The sequence below is a fragment of the Spodoptera frugiperda genome, chromosome 2 (genome assembly GCF_023101765.2).
Source record: "Spodoptera frugiperda isolate SF20-4 chromosome 2, AGI-APGP_CSIRO_Sfru_2.0, whole genome shotgun sequence".
NCBI classification, from domain to species: Eukaryota; Metazoa; Arthropoda; class Insecta; order Lepidoptera; family Noctuidae; genus Spodoptera; species Spodoptera frugiperda.
In genome coordinates this window covers 10,423,852-10,437,769 of record NC_064213.1, presented here as the reverse complement: position 1 = coordinate 10,437,769, position 13,918 = coordinate 10,423,852, and the positions used below count along the sequence as shown (strand labels likewise).

The 13,918-nt window shown below is 34.9% G+C and overlaps 1 long non-coding RNA gene across 1 annotated transcript; it reads left to right on the top strand.

The window, feature by feature from the left end:
- The first annotated feature begins 5,621 nt into the window (after positions 1–5,621).
- LOC118269314 (uncharacterized) lies at positions 5,622–8,081 on the top strand. The gene is made up of 3 exons (XR_004783100.2): positions 5,622–6,010; positions 6,998–7,186; positions 7,340–8,081. It is a non-coding gene; the product is annotated as an uncharacterized LOC118269314 (long non-coding RNA).
- The last annotated feature ends 5,837 nt before the right edge of the window (positions 8,082–13,918 follow it).

Sequence of the window (13,918 nt, the reverse complement as noted above, 5' to 3'; positions counted from 1 at the left end):
ACCGTAGCATGCGAAACCGAGGAGGGTCGTTCATTCGCGGAGAATCTTAACACCGCGATTCAGAAAATGACGTCACGGCACAGTGACATCTATCGGATCGTTTTAGTACCTACCGAGTAGGTACATTAGGGTGTAGGTATTTAAGCAACTACAATAGATGGAGTATTTAACAAAATGGAAACTTAAGTACTCGTATTTCAATATTTTTGTGGTAACTTGATATTTCAACACTATGATTCTTTGTTTATTGGGGTTAGTAATGGTCGAAAGGCTATTGATTTAAAAAAAAATATCCCTTTCCTTTACAACTATGATACTGAAAATTACTTTAAGTAAAATCTTTGTGTACCTAGTGTTTATAGCTTACTGCTGATCTTATTCTCATAAAACCACCATAATCAACAACACTTTCGTTTAAAAAAATCGTAATGAAATTGGTTCATTCATTTAGGGGTTACGGTGCTACGGACAAAACGAGTGTTTTGCTGATTTTTACTTAACCTTGACTAGGATATAACACCTTACCGTACGGTTTGAATTCCGCCTTATGTACAAACCTACCTTTATTTATAATTTTGTGTACATTAAGGTGTAAATATATAAATAAATAGCTGATAAAAAGGTAAGTTTACATTACAAACAACATAATATTTCCACGATGTATAGTTCTTCCTTACGATTCTAGATGGCGCTACTGTCTAGTGTCCACAGTCCTCATTCCTGGGAAATACTAACCGCTGTGCACTCAGAGACATATAATGGTTACTTAACCCAGTCCTTAGCAATTGTTTTCGGAGCAAAATTGTTACTAAGAAATAGTTTAAGTAGGTAATTATTAAATGGTCTCTGATTACGCAGTAAAGTTTCTTTGGTAAGCGAATGATGTCCAAACGGCGCGGCGACTCATTAAATATATTTACAAAAAAACAAAAAATGTTGTAAATATCCATGACGACGTTGATTAATTTATCATTAGCGTGGTCGCTTAGCGTAGTAGCTGTCTACGGCGTAGCTGCTCTCTACGGCGTAGCTACAGCCTACAGCGCGGCGTAGACATTTCTTTTTTATGATATAAGTCGGTAAACGAGCAAACGGATCACCAGATGGTAAGCAATCGTCACCGCTGTATGTTGCCTGCCTTTTGGGGGTTTAGTTGTTGTGGAATCGGGGATTCATATTTATCAGAATTAAGTTTGAAACGTACGAGTAAAGTGAGTTTTTGATCGATTTATGAAGCATTAATAAATTAATTTCTTAACACCTTTTTTATAATTAAGTTTTACTAGCATTGTATATATGTAAGTGATGTAATGAATTTCATATTTTAGAATGTAGATCAACTTTTCTATGGCTTTATTTTGACAGTTTACTTGATGCGTAAGTCGCAGCAGACATTTATAATTATTGTTTGCATCAACTTCTAGTCAGGTCAAAGTAAACATCAAAACAGTAGTCAATAAATAAATACTGAGCTTAAAAGCTTGTCGCAAATTGGATACAGTGCCTAATTATAGTATATCTATTTTTCAACAACTTGACAGTTATGGTATTTTGAGATTGATATTTTGGAAATGATTATGAATTGACGGGTATCGAATTGCACTGAAGCATACCTCTCACATGAATGACTCAAAACGAAAGGGGTATAATTATTCATGACGATAAAATGCAAGACCAGGCTAAAAATCATGGTACTACGTCTGAATGGCCCAAATCGAATGGCCCATGGGCCATTCGAACGTAAACAGAAATCAGCTACGTTCGAATGGCCCACTAAAGGAAAAAAAGGAAAACAAAGGAACTACATAATGTACATTCGGGTGCAATGTATATTTGGGTACGGTCGGTGTATTTAAAAAGTTACATAAGTTTAGTTACTTGAAACGACGTCTGACGTGACGCATATATTAGTCATAGGATGACGTTTGTTTTGTTTTTTCAGAGTGTAAATGAAATCAGATTTAAAAAGTTACAAAATCGGTAAAATTATTGAAAAGGTTGAAAGAAAATAAAAGTTTTTTTCAACATCGACAGGCACTAAATTAAGTATAAAAAAATATACATAAATATAATCAATATACTTATTAAAAATATTAATAATATTTTTTTATGTTTTTTATTTAAATATAATGCTTGCGAATATACTTTTTAATTATTTTTCATTTATTTTAATTACTCCTTTGTTTTCCTTTTTTTTTTCCTTTAGTGGGCCATGGGCCATTCGATTTGGGCCATACAGACATAGTACCCAAAAATCAGTACAGTGTACTTACTTAGTGTGTCTATTCTCAAAACTAAATGACCATCAGTGAGTCGAAACAGTCCAGTTATCAATCTCCTTTATATGTATACGCAAGAGGATCTGCCAACTGTAATGATCATTCAAACAACAAACCACGCTAGATTTATTAACGCGGTTATTCTTTAGTAGTTAAATGCGGCATTCTGTTTGCATTTTAAAAGAAATTATCACATTTGTGTCTTTAAGAGTTTCTTGTAGATCATCATCATAAGGCCGTGAGACTCCATCTAATAACCTCCTCTACAAAAAGGCATTTGCCATTATGTATGCCATTTGCCATTAAGCCTCCTGTCTGCCTGTCTAAGCTTAAAAGAATCAAGTTAACCAAAGCATGCTGCTGTTTGGTATCTGTTAAAATAAATAGTCCCTTATGCCTTGTTCGCACTACGCTAGTATTTAAGTCAAATAGCGAGTATTTAGAAGCTCTCTCTCGCTTCGATTTTGGGACAGAAGCGATAGAGAGCTACTATGTACTTCGCTACTGGGGTATAATACTAGTAGTAGTCCGAAGAAGTGAATAGAGAGAAGAAGAAATACTAGTGTAGCATTAGGGTTATTATCCACGTTGCATCGTTAGACGAATGCATGCATCTTTCACAAACATATGCATAATACATAACATTAGGGTTTAACGTCCCCCTCGTCGCCTCTTCGTGGACAGAATTCATTGTTTTTAAGCAAGATGCAAGCATTTGTCATTTGTAGGCCGCCTATTGTTTGTGAAGGATGCGTGCGTTTGTAACTAATCTACTACATAAAACTAGCAAAAACAATCAAAATTCTGATGCAACACATAAAAAGGGGGCAATAGACAAAAAATCTGTAATTTTTATAAAAGTAATTCAAAAGCCAATAAGTTAAGAACGATTAATTCTGGGGTTCCATAGTCAAATCTGTCAGAAATTATGAAAACTATCATTCCTTAAAGGATTTAGGTCGACTTAACCTGTAACACTGTATAATATGTTTAAATATTTGTCTTGTAGGCAATTTACTGAATAATTATTACAATTTAATCTTCGTTTTCAGATCTCTCTTGTCTAATGTTGGGAAGGTATGTGTTTTTTTCGTGTTATAAAAAAGTAGTAAAAAACGAAAGAATAAAACCTTTTACAGAATTACATTGCAGTCGCTTGCCGTCGCATGTTTTCCGTCGGCTTTGTAATGTGCATGGAAGTATATTGTTTTACGAGAGAAAATCGTATATTTTATCTACATGTTATGGTTTTTGTATATTGTTATTAGTCACTGTGACATTTGTGTAGATTTATTTATATTTTTGTTAACATAAACATTAATTTTGTTTTTATTTTGATACAAAGTATTTTTTTGTGATGTGTTTTATTGTCTACAGTACAGTTTCTAATAAACAAATTCACAAGTAAGTAAGTGTCAATATTTTAATTAAAATATCATACCAACTCGATGATACCATTATATTGTATGGTCATCTAATCTTCATATAATCACCAAGTTTCATGATTATAAAACAATTAGAAGTGTGTATAATTGCAATTTTTAGATTTCATTACATGGTTCGTTACAATAGTAATAAAATTTGTGTTCAACTGCACTGATTTTGAGAATATCGTAAGGAAATTAAAACGGCCTACGAAGTACGGCTACGACGTAGACGATCCCTACGCCGTAGACCTTACGTAGCGCAATTACATTGAGTCATTCTTTAAAAGAAGTATAATTTTATAAGTAAATACATAATTATAAACATCTTTATGGTTTGCGCCTTCCAAAAAGAGTTTGTATACCTAATTATAAGTTTTCAATAAGCCACCTTGTGGTGCAAACGAAAATGGTACAACAATTATTTTTTTATGAACAACTTACATTATTACAATAACTAAATCTCTTTTTAAAGTTAATTATATGAGTCTTCATAATATTTGCAACATATAATAATGTGATTTACTAGCAAGGCTTTTGGGTCCAGTATTTGGCAGAGGCGGTACTAAACTGGACTGGAGAAGGCTGTATTCACGCCTTCGTAGAGTACTTGTTTCGAAGAAAGAACTTATAACTGTTTCAACATATTGGTAAACGAAATATGAGTTCAAAGGTAATGAGTTCTTACTTTGTACTGCCCACTCAAGGTTTGCATATAATTTCGCTTGCTATTAAACTAACATTGTCTTTTCTTCAGACCATATTAATGATACTTATTAGTTAGGTCGTGAAAAGAGATAATTAAATTGTATGACTATGTGCAAAAACTACGGCGATGTCATTAGAGCTTTAAATAAACAAGTTTTTCATTAGTACAATAGCGTTTTAATTTCGGTTAAAAATCCAAGTTACTATGTAAGTATTTCGTAGTTATATGTATTAGAGATATTTAACGATTACTTGAACTATTATTTAGTATCGTTTTTGTTCCGAAAACAAAGTGTAAGTGTGGGAGAGCCATGCTGGCACGAATGGGCCGGTTCGACTGGAGTGATACCATGGCCTCATAGAAAACCGACGTGAAACAATGCTTGCGTTGTGTTTTGTGGTGTAAATGAGACTACCGGAGGCCTAATCACCCCTCTTTCCAATCTTCCCAATCCCCGATTCCCCAACAATCCATAAATTCCTAACCCCCAAAAGGCCGACACAGCACTTGTAACGCTTCTGGTGTTTCGAGTGTCCGTGGGCGGCGGCGATTGCTTACCATCAGGTGATCCGTCTGCTCGTTTACCGGCTTATACCATAAAAAAACAAATGCTAAGGACTGATGACTCTGAGTACAGTGGTAAAACTATTATTTGGTATAGAAGCCATATTATTATTATGAGGAACAGAATTTCATTTATTACTGAAAAACAGTGTTGATTTTAACAAGCAAATATGCACAAATGGAATCTGATATTGAATTTAAGCTTTTATGAAAGCTCTCTGTAAAAGCTTTTCCGTGAATTTTAATATCCGGTCGCTATAACTACGCTGTTTGTTCGTGTAAAAGCATAGTTTACTTATGTACCTATGTATTCTATATGTATTTTGCAGTAAAATCTCATCTAGTATTTATATACTTGGTGTATAGATATACATGTATGCATTCTATACAAAATGGTCACAACTACATTTACATGGAATATAGTTTATGGAATTCGAAACTTTATGTGTATGTGCTTTAGGTATATAATGTAAAGAGTGTTGTGAAAAAAAGTGTAATGTAGACAAAGGGTTGGTGGATGTGCAGCGCGCGCACCGCTCGCGGATTGGCCGCTGGATTTCAGGGGCTGTACCTTCGGAGCGGTGACGTGGTCCTTTCCTGGCACAACACTGCCTCCTGCAGCCTCAGTCTGCATCGGACCGCGACTCGGGAACCTCGTCGACTACTAGCCCTCGGGAAGGCTCCGTCTTATCAAAACTTTCTATTTCCATAAAAAAATCTCTCTCTACATTATCAGTTACTTCTCAAAAAATTAACGCGTTCGCGTATTACTCAGTATTTTTTTGTAATCGGTGAATAAGTGAGTTAATAATGGAGTCTGAGCGGCGATTCGATCTCTACGAGCAACATGCGCTGGACCAGCTGAACAAGCGTATTCTGATTGACATAAAAAGTCACAACTGGCTGACAGCGAAGATATTGAATAATGATTATAAACCCAAGGAACAAGAACTTGGCCGCCTCGTCCCCATACATCAAGCTCCGTTGCCAGTAAATCACAGCACGAAAATCATGAAAATTGCTTTCCTGAGGATGTAAGTATATTTTATTTATTTATTTAAACAACGCCACGTTGTCTGGTTGCCGGTTCGACTCCGGTACCAGTATTTCTATCGGGTTTTAAGTTTTAAAGTTGACAAGGGTGATATATTATTTTTTTAATCATTTTCTGTTTTAGTTTATTTTTAATATTTTTTTATAACTTTTTTTTAAATAATAGTTTTTGTTATAAAAAATCACAGAGAATAAATGATAAATATAAGAAGTCTGTGAATTTATGTGAAAATTAGGCAACCACTCATATTTTTTTCTAAATTTTAAATTATTTTCAAATATTATATTAGTATAATATTCATTTTAAAATCCATGCCAAAATTTGGAAGAAGATTTTATTCTATTGTTATTCACATTTTTATAAAATGATTAAATTATAATATATTCCTTTATTACTAAACCCTTCAAATAAATTTATTTATTCAACGGGTATTCGAATGAAGAACTTCTCGCTTGTGATTGCGACAACAAGACCCACGGGCTTTATTACACTACCACGCCTTTTATTACTCCGAGGGGTAGGCACTCAAACGTTCACACCCACTTTTCACCAGTAATGTTACCAGTCCCATGTGTCCCACGTTATGTTAATGGGACACGCCTGTACCCTTAGTATAAGATCGCTTTACGTTTAAAGTAATCAAAATGATAGCGCGTTCGGTGCTCTGATTGGTTGGTTTATTCGAGCCGGCCAATCAAAGCGCCGAGCGAACTCTCGTTTCGATTACTTTAAACGTAAAATAAACACGGACTGAGGGTACTGTTTTCCCAATTTGTTCCTTGTTCGTCTATAACATCCTGGCCATAATAATTTTCATAATTTTTAATTCGAACTAAATGTTGGGTGTAAGCGGACTCCGTATTATTAATAAGAACATAATTTTTATTACATGAGACCTTCCTGTCCCTGTAACGAAAATATGGACAAAATAAATAACAAATCTTAGTATAAAATATCTTTGTTGCAGGGACACCAATTACTAGGAGAATAGATAGTTAATTACACATTTTCTTTTCGTTAGAAAACTTCGTATAAAAAAAAGGATCTTGGTACGAACGCCGGTTGCTATGCTGACTGTCTGGTACATGAAGAAAACCATCCAAATCCTGGAACCAACTGGATCTACTCCTACATGGAGCAGACCCTACCGTCTGAAGTAAGTATTGTATTTTTGAGTAGAAATTACGTTGTTGTTTCCCAAAGAACAATAGTAAACGTATTTTCGACTCCTCATAACCATTTACAAAAAAATAATATATCATCTTATGTGTTTTTGATAAGATTAAATGACACTTATATTCTTTTGCAGAAAACTACGTACTTTTAAACAAACATATTGCTACACAACCTGGGTACCAAGGGACACGTCAGCATCAACAACATCGCACACATACTGCCTAGCTACAACGACGCCAGAATGATCACATTCTGCAGGAGTTGCAGCTATTCCGGCGATCCTACCAATAATACTTTTTTATTCATAATTGTATAACATTAGGACGCATTATTCTAAACTTTAGGACAATAACGGTAGCTAAGGTAAGTTTTAAACATCATGTGTGCAACTGAAGTCAACACCTAAGGCTTACCGTCCACGTTGCGTCATATGACGATTGCATGCATTCGTCAAAACCAATAGGCGGAATCAACGTTGCCCCGTCGTGGACAGTTTTCATTGTTTCATAGCAAGGTGCAAGCATTTGTCTCTTGTTCGCCTATTGTTTATGAAGGATGCATGCATTCGTCAAATGACGCAGCGTGGACTACTGTCCACGCTGCCCGCACGCAGCCTGACAAGATTTTGGGCCTGTTTCTTAATCCCGCTATGTACCAGATCGAATAAAGAACATAATTGGTATAAACTATATCTCTCACATAATAAAAAAAGTGAAACAGGCACTTTAACTACAAATCTACCGCGAATTCAGATGCAGTGCACAAGAGCCCTTCAAGAAACAGGTCCAAACTACAGTCGTCCAGGTATACAGGTAAGAGAATTTAGATTCACTTTATTAATGAACAGAAGAAAATTACATCATAGTGCATCATTTAAAAAAAGAGCACTTATATAAGATATGACTTTATTATAAAGCCAACAAAAGTAGAACAACTGCTTTATCTTGAGTATACATATAAGGTGTATTAAAATTAACTACCACTTTAATGGGAGGTAGTTTTGTGTTTGAAGACTACAATAGTGAAGAAATTTCGTACCCCGGACCAGTTAATTCACGGACCAGTTAATGGTGCACGAATACTCCGTATGAGTTATGAAAGGGCATAACCCTTAAGATTGTATGAAAAAAAACCTACTCATTATCAGTAATTTATATTACACAACCTCCTATTAAATACGTGAGAGATACTTTTAAAGCTCCTTATATATTATCTTTACTTTTTTACCGGTATACTAAATGACTCGGTTGTATATAAAGCGTCCTGCGTGGTGTCGGCGAAGAATAGCACCACCCCTTCCTTCCCGAGGGTGTCGTAAGAGGCGACTAAGGGATCATCGTGCAGTAACCATCTACGCTGCGAATCACATACCAAAACCCATCCCCATTACTTTTCCAATCGACGGTTAAAAGGAAATAGGGTATAAGCGAAATGAAATGTTCAGGATAGCCGTTTAAACTCGTCGGTCGTCGAAAGAATACTAGGACAATGTTTTTTTTTTGGTAGGGTGTAAAGGCCAAAAATGTCATCGTAGAGCCATGAGAGTAAGCGGATTCGAAAGAGCTGAAAATTTTACGTGGATAGAATAAACTCATTTTTTTTACCAAAATGTCGCTTATACCCTATTTCCTTTTAACCGTCGAAGTGTTTAAATAAGTTGTAGCTTTTGTCCACTCTTTGTCCCTGTTTTGTCTCTTTTTACAACTGACTTACGTATTTCGCGATCATTCAGTAAACGATTCACCTCATTTTGGTATTAAGTCATTAAATGTTCGTATAATTTGATAAATTTCGCCTGAACATTTGTTTGCTATATTTTTATGAGGATAGTGGGTTCTGGAGTGTCTTGAGGGTTGTAGTAATATATACAATGTGATAGGGTTGAGACTTCTAACCCGTTAAGGCTGATTACTACATCTAATTTTATCGACAAAAAAAATAATATGGGGGGTTGAACCCCTAATTGAAAATATTGAAAAATAGTGATTTTTTCGGTAAAAATAATTCACAAATGATTTTTTTTCTCACCAAAACATTATCAAACATATGAAAAAAGTTATGAATTAGTTAGCCAAGGTTATTAGCTACCGTTTGACGTTTTTTTTTGTTTCTACGACGCATACAACCTTTGATATCAAAAAAAGTAAAAAAAATATTAAAATAGCCATAACTTTTAGGGGGAGGGGATTCGACCCCTTCGACTCCCGACTTTTGTCGATAAAATTAGATGTAGTACTCAGCCTTAACGGGTTAGAAGTCTCGCCCCTATCACATTGTATAGTATATATTCTCATTAAAAACAAACTAATAAAAATATATAGTATATAGTTAACAACGTTTATAAAAAAAAGAAAGAAAAAAAGAAAAAAAAGTATCTACACATTGGAATACGAAATTTTCTGATAAATATTCTTCGTTTGTAGACATAAAATTATATATATCACATGTCTACGCATATAAATAAGGTATATAACGCATATAAAATTTGCAACATTAAATTAAAGTTGGTTTATATAATACAGTCAAAATCACCGGTGAATATAACCCAAAATGCTACAACATTTAAGACACCACCCATTTTCCTTACCCCGGGCCAAAGCTTTAAAGTTTTAGTAGTGTTTTGATACGTGATTGTGTCTAGGTAAATTTGTAATATAGTTAGTTATTGTATTATATAGCATTTAGGCAATTTAATTATAAATGCACATATACCTATTACTTACCTAAAACGCCATAAACTTTGTAGTTGTAAATAAAAAAAGGGTGTTGGACGAAAATAGTAAATACAATAATAGCAAATAACAAACATACAATTTTCCAGAAAATGACCATTTTAAAACAATAGCACATATTTATTTCGAAATTTCAAAACGTTTTGGCTAAAATCAATTATTGTCCCAGGACTATAAACAGCTCATATTAGACTAAATATATAAAATTATACAAACATAAACAATTAAAATGTCCGCAAGGCAGCTAGTGGCGAGCTGTTGGGCAGTGGCGACCCCACGGACCTGACTCCCGGGAATAGTTTGTTCTTCATCTCCAGCTAGTCTTTAGGACTAGTCGGAGTGAATACTGACGAGGAACAGACTTCCCACCTCATTCTTGCCTTAAATGGCTGGTTTGAGTGGAGATTCGCAAGAGTGGCAGAGGGAGACTCGGGGGAGGAAGTGTTCTAGTAGCTGGTAGGGGGATTGCCCTGATAGCCTTGGAATATCTTTCTCCTCAAGCAGCTCGAAGTAGGTTTCCCATTCAACGACCTCTAGACCTATCATGTAGCGTATACATGCTAGCGGCTGTTGATTGGGAGCCTATTTCGTGTATGCCAGTCACCCCTTGCCTGCGTTAGGCAGGCAGGGGCCATAGTACTTCCATTAGTTCTGGTCATTACATTTTCTATAAAAACATAAATAACACAATAGTCTTGCATCGACCGAAGATTGTCCATAGGTGCACTTTTATAGTGTACTTGTGTGATGATTGGCGGTCGCTGCCCCATTTCATTATATTTCGATTGAAACGATACAGGAATTTAACGTCGAAAAATTATTAATTAAGTCCAATACCCCATAGATTAGGTAGATAGACATGTACAGATATCAGAATTGTAGCTCTTATCTTACCTTAGTTATTATTTAAATATTACGTTTAAGAGAGACTTGTTAAAAGCTGAAATGTGATGCTAACAGCAAAGTAGGCACAAAAGGAGTGTTAACAAGCGAAATTATTCAAAATTTTTGGTAAATTTTAACTAACATTAGACACGATAGAACAAATCAACAATAGATACATCAAAATTGCTAACTTTTAGTCAAGAAACTATGATATTATGAAGAAATTTAGCCTTGAAATATCTGTCTGTTACGTTCTTGAAAACTTTTGAACGTATTTTAATATTTTCTGTACTGAAGAGGATTCTTTAGATGGGTATTGGTAACAACTTAACTTTACAAGTAGACGCGGTAGTTTTACCATCGGTGGTTGGTCACTATAAGCCTATAACTAACACATAGAACGCGAAATCTTTGCGTCAAATTATAACATCGTCGATGATAGGACGTTGCTTCTGCTTTGGTTCATAAAAAAGGTTTCATTTCTTTCACAATGTCATAGGAGCTTTGAATAAGGGTTAATTTCTATTTATTTAAATACAACGGTATAAATGTTATTGGTATTGGAATTAGGAGCTTTCGGATATAACACGAATAAAATCTTTATAGTAGTACAAAGACCGGCCTAAAATACATTTTCTAGTCAATAGTAATTCTCAACTTTAATGTACCAAATATTAGGTTCTATTTTCGATTGAAATTCAAAAATTTTGGGGTACCTTACGTAGCTTCGAAAGTTTTGAATAATTTCGCAAAACTCCTTTACGTGCATAAGTGTTTGTGGAGTGATCGTTAATTATTCTAGGTTATTAGCTAGGAGTTCATTTATCACTTACATTAATACTAACTGAATATCCATATCATTAAAATCCGGCTTCTTAGTCCCACGGTGGGCGCCAATTGCGTCTGTTGACTTTAGGACAAAATTTAAGACCTTTATAAGACCTTAATAGTGAGAACCTAATCTACTGCTAAATAATGAAACTAGAGCCGCACGTCAAGCTATTTCTTATTACAAAAGATTTGGAATTTTATTACAAAAAAATACAGGTGAAATTTGATTAAAGGGATTAGATTAGCTTGATTTACCAAGGACATGGTATCTTAGTCCCAAAAAAGGCATAGGCAGTGATACAAAACCAACAGTAACGGTCAAAATATTACTTTGTTTACTAATTTATTAACAACTGTACCTACCATGAGCTTGAAGCAATAGTATTTGTCGATAGTCGCTAGCGATGACGTAAATTTTTTATATGTCAAATTTTACAACGCTTCTACCGGTCACCTGTAGAACTAAATGCTTTAAATTCATGGTAAGAGGTACTGACACTAAAACAATTGAATTCACTTTTAGAACTGTCCAATAACGTTATCCAATTATACCGAATTATTTGAAAAACATAAAAAAACTGACATTAGACTAGATACATATCATAATCATAATATTTAATTTCTTTAAAACTCAAGGGAAAACGTGTTCAAAATATCTCAATGATTAGTAGTTGTACATAAATTTTTAATCTTAAAGTAGGATAGGTATAGGATAGTATTACTTAAACACAAGGGAGGTATAAAATGGAAACTAGTATGTCTTTATGAGCCATAAGTTGTTTGTAATTTAGATAACATTTGTACATAATACCACTTATAATAGTATTCTTACGATTTTAAAAAAAAAAACAAAACAAAAATCCCAAAAAAAGTATAAAAAATGCAAGAAAATCATTGAACAAAAAGAAAAAAGCAGCAAAAACCTAAAAACCACATCTAAATAGGTTTGGCAACCTCAACTGCCCATGACAGTCCACTAAATCACATTATGGACCTCCTCTCAATAAGAATAACTTGCAACAAAACTAAAAAAAAAAAATTAAAAATCCAAAAATTCTAAAAAAAAAAATACAAAATGCAAAAAATCTTAAAAAAAAATACAAAAATAATAAAAAAAAAACAAAAAAAGATTAAATCACTAAGACAAACCTAAGTATGTGTCGGTGCAGGGTCACAGAAACGGATTGTAAAGGGTATAAGTCTGTGTCCGTATAATGCCTTGTTTGCACTATGCTAGTATATTAGTCAAGTAGCGAGTATTTAGTAGCATCTTTTTGAGGGGGGAAATCATCCATCAGCCTTCTCCCGCCTTCGGTGAGGCCAGAGAGTGTCAGACTCTCACTAACTAAAAATCATCCGTTCTAACTCCAGCTTTGAGCCAGAACCCCAATAACACGTATGATAGTCAGCAGCTCCGGGGTGAGAATCCATTCTGTTGCAAAATCGAATCGAAAAAAGCAAAATTTTTAAAATACTAGCATCTGCCAGTGGCTTCGCCCGCATTTTCGTAAAAAATAGTAAAGTCCTATCAGCCAAATCAGCTAATACCCCGTCAGTTTTCAAAATTTCATCAAAATCCGTTCAGTAGTTTCAGTGTGATTGACGAACAAACATCCAGAGGACCAGAAAAACAATTTTTTTACTACCATACCGTATATACTCGTCTAAAATACTGGCGTAATGCGAACGGGGCATATAGTGCGAGGGTTACTGTATATAGCGCTGTATATAATAGACGCTTATGTAGGTAGATCATTAACAAATTAAAGTAGGTTAGGCTTCACTATACAATTAACATAAACACTAGTCGAATAGAAGAGAATACCAAAGTCAGTATACGGAATTGACATGACGAGAAGAGTTGAATTTTGAGTGTGGGAGAGCCATGCTTCGGCACGGATGGGCCGGCTCGACCGGAGTGATACCACGGCCTCACAGAAAACCGACGTGAAACAACGCTTGCGTTGTGTTTCGTTGTGTGAGTGAGGTTACCGGAGGCCCAATTACCCCCTTCCAAATCCCCAATTCCTCTATCCGATCCCGATTTCGATTTGACTAACCTAACACCCAAAAGGCCGGCAACGCACTTGTAATGCCTTTGGTATTTCGAGTGTCCATGTGCGGCGGCGATTGCTTACCATCAGGTGATCCAGTTGCACGTTTACTGGTTTATACCATAATAGCGACATGTCAAAGTTTATTATCCTGTATATCGACTTTCCTTTTCTTTAATCGACTAGCGTTTGTCTGTAGTGGTAGTTAGT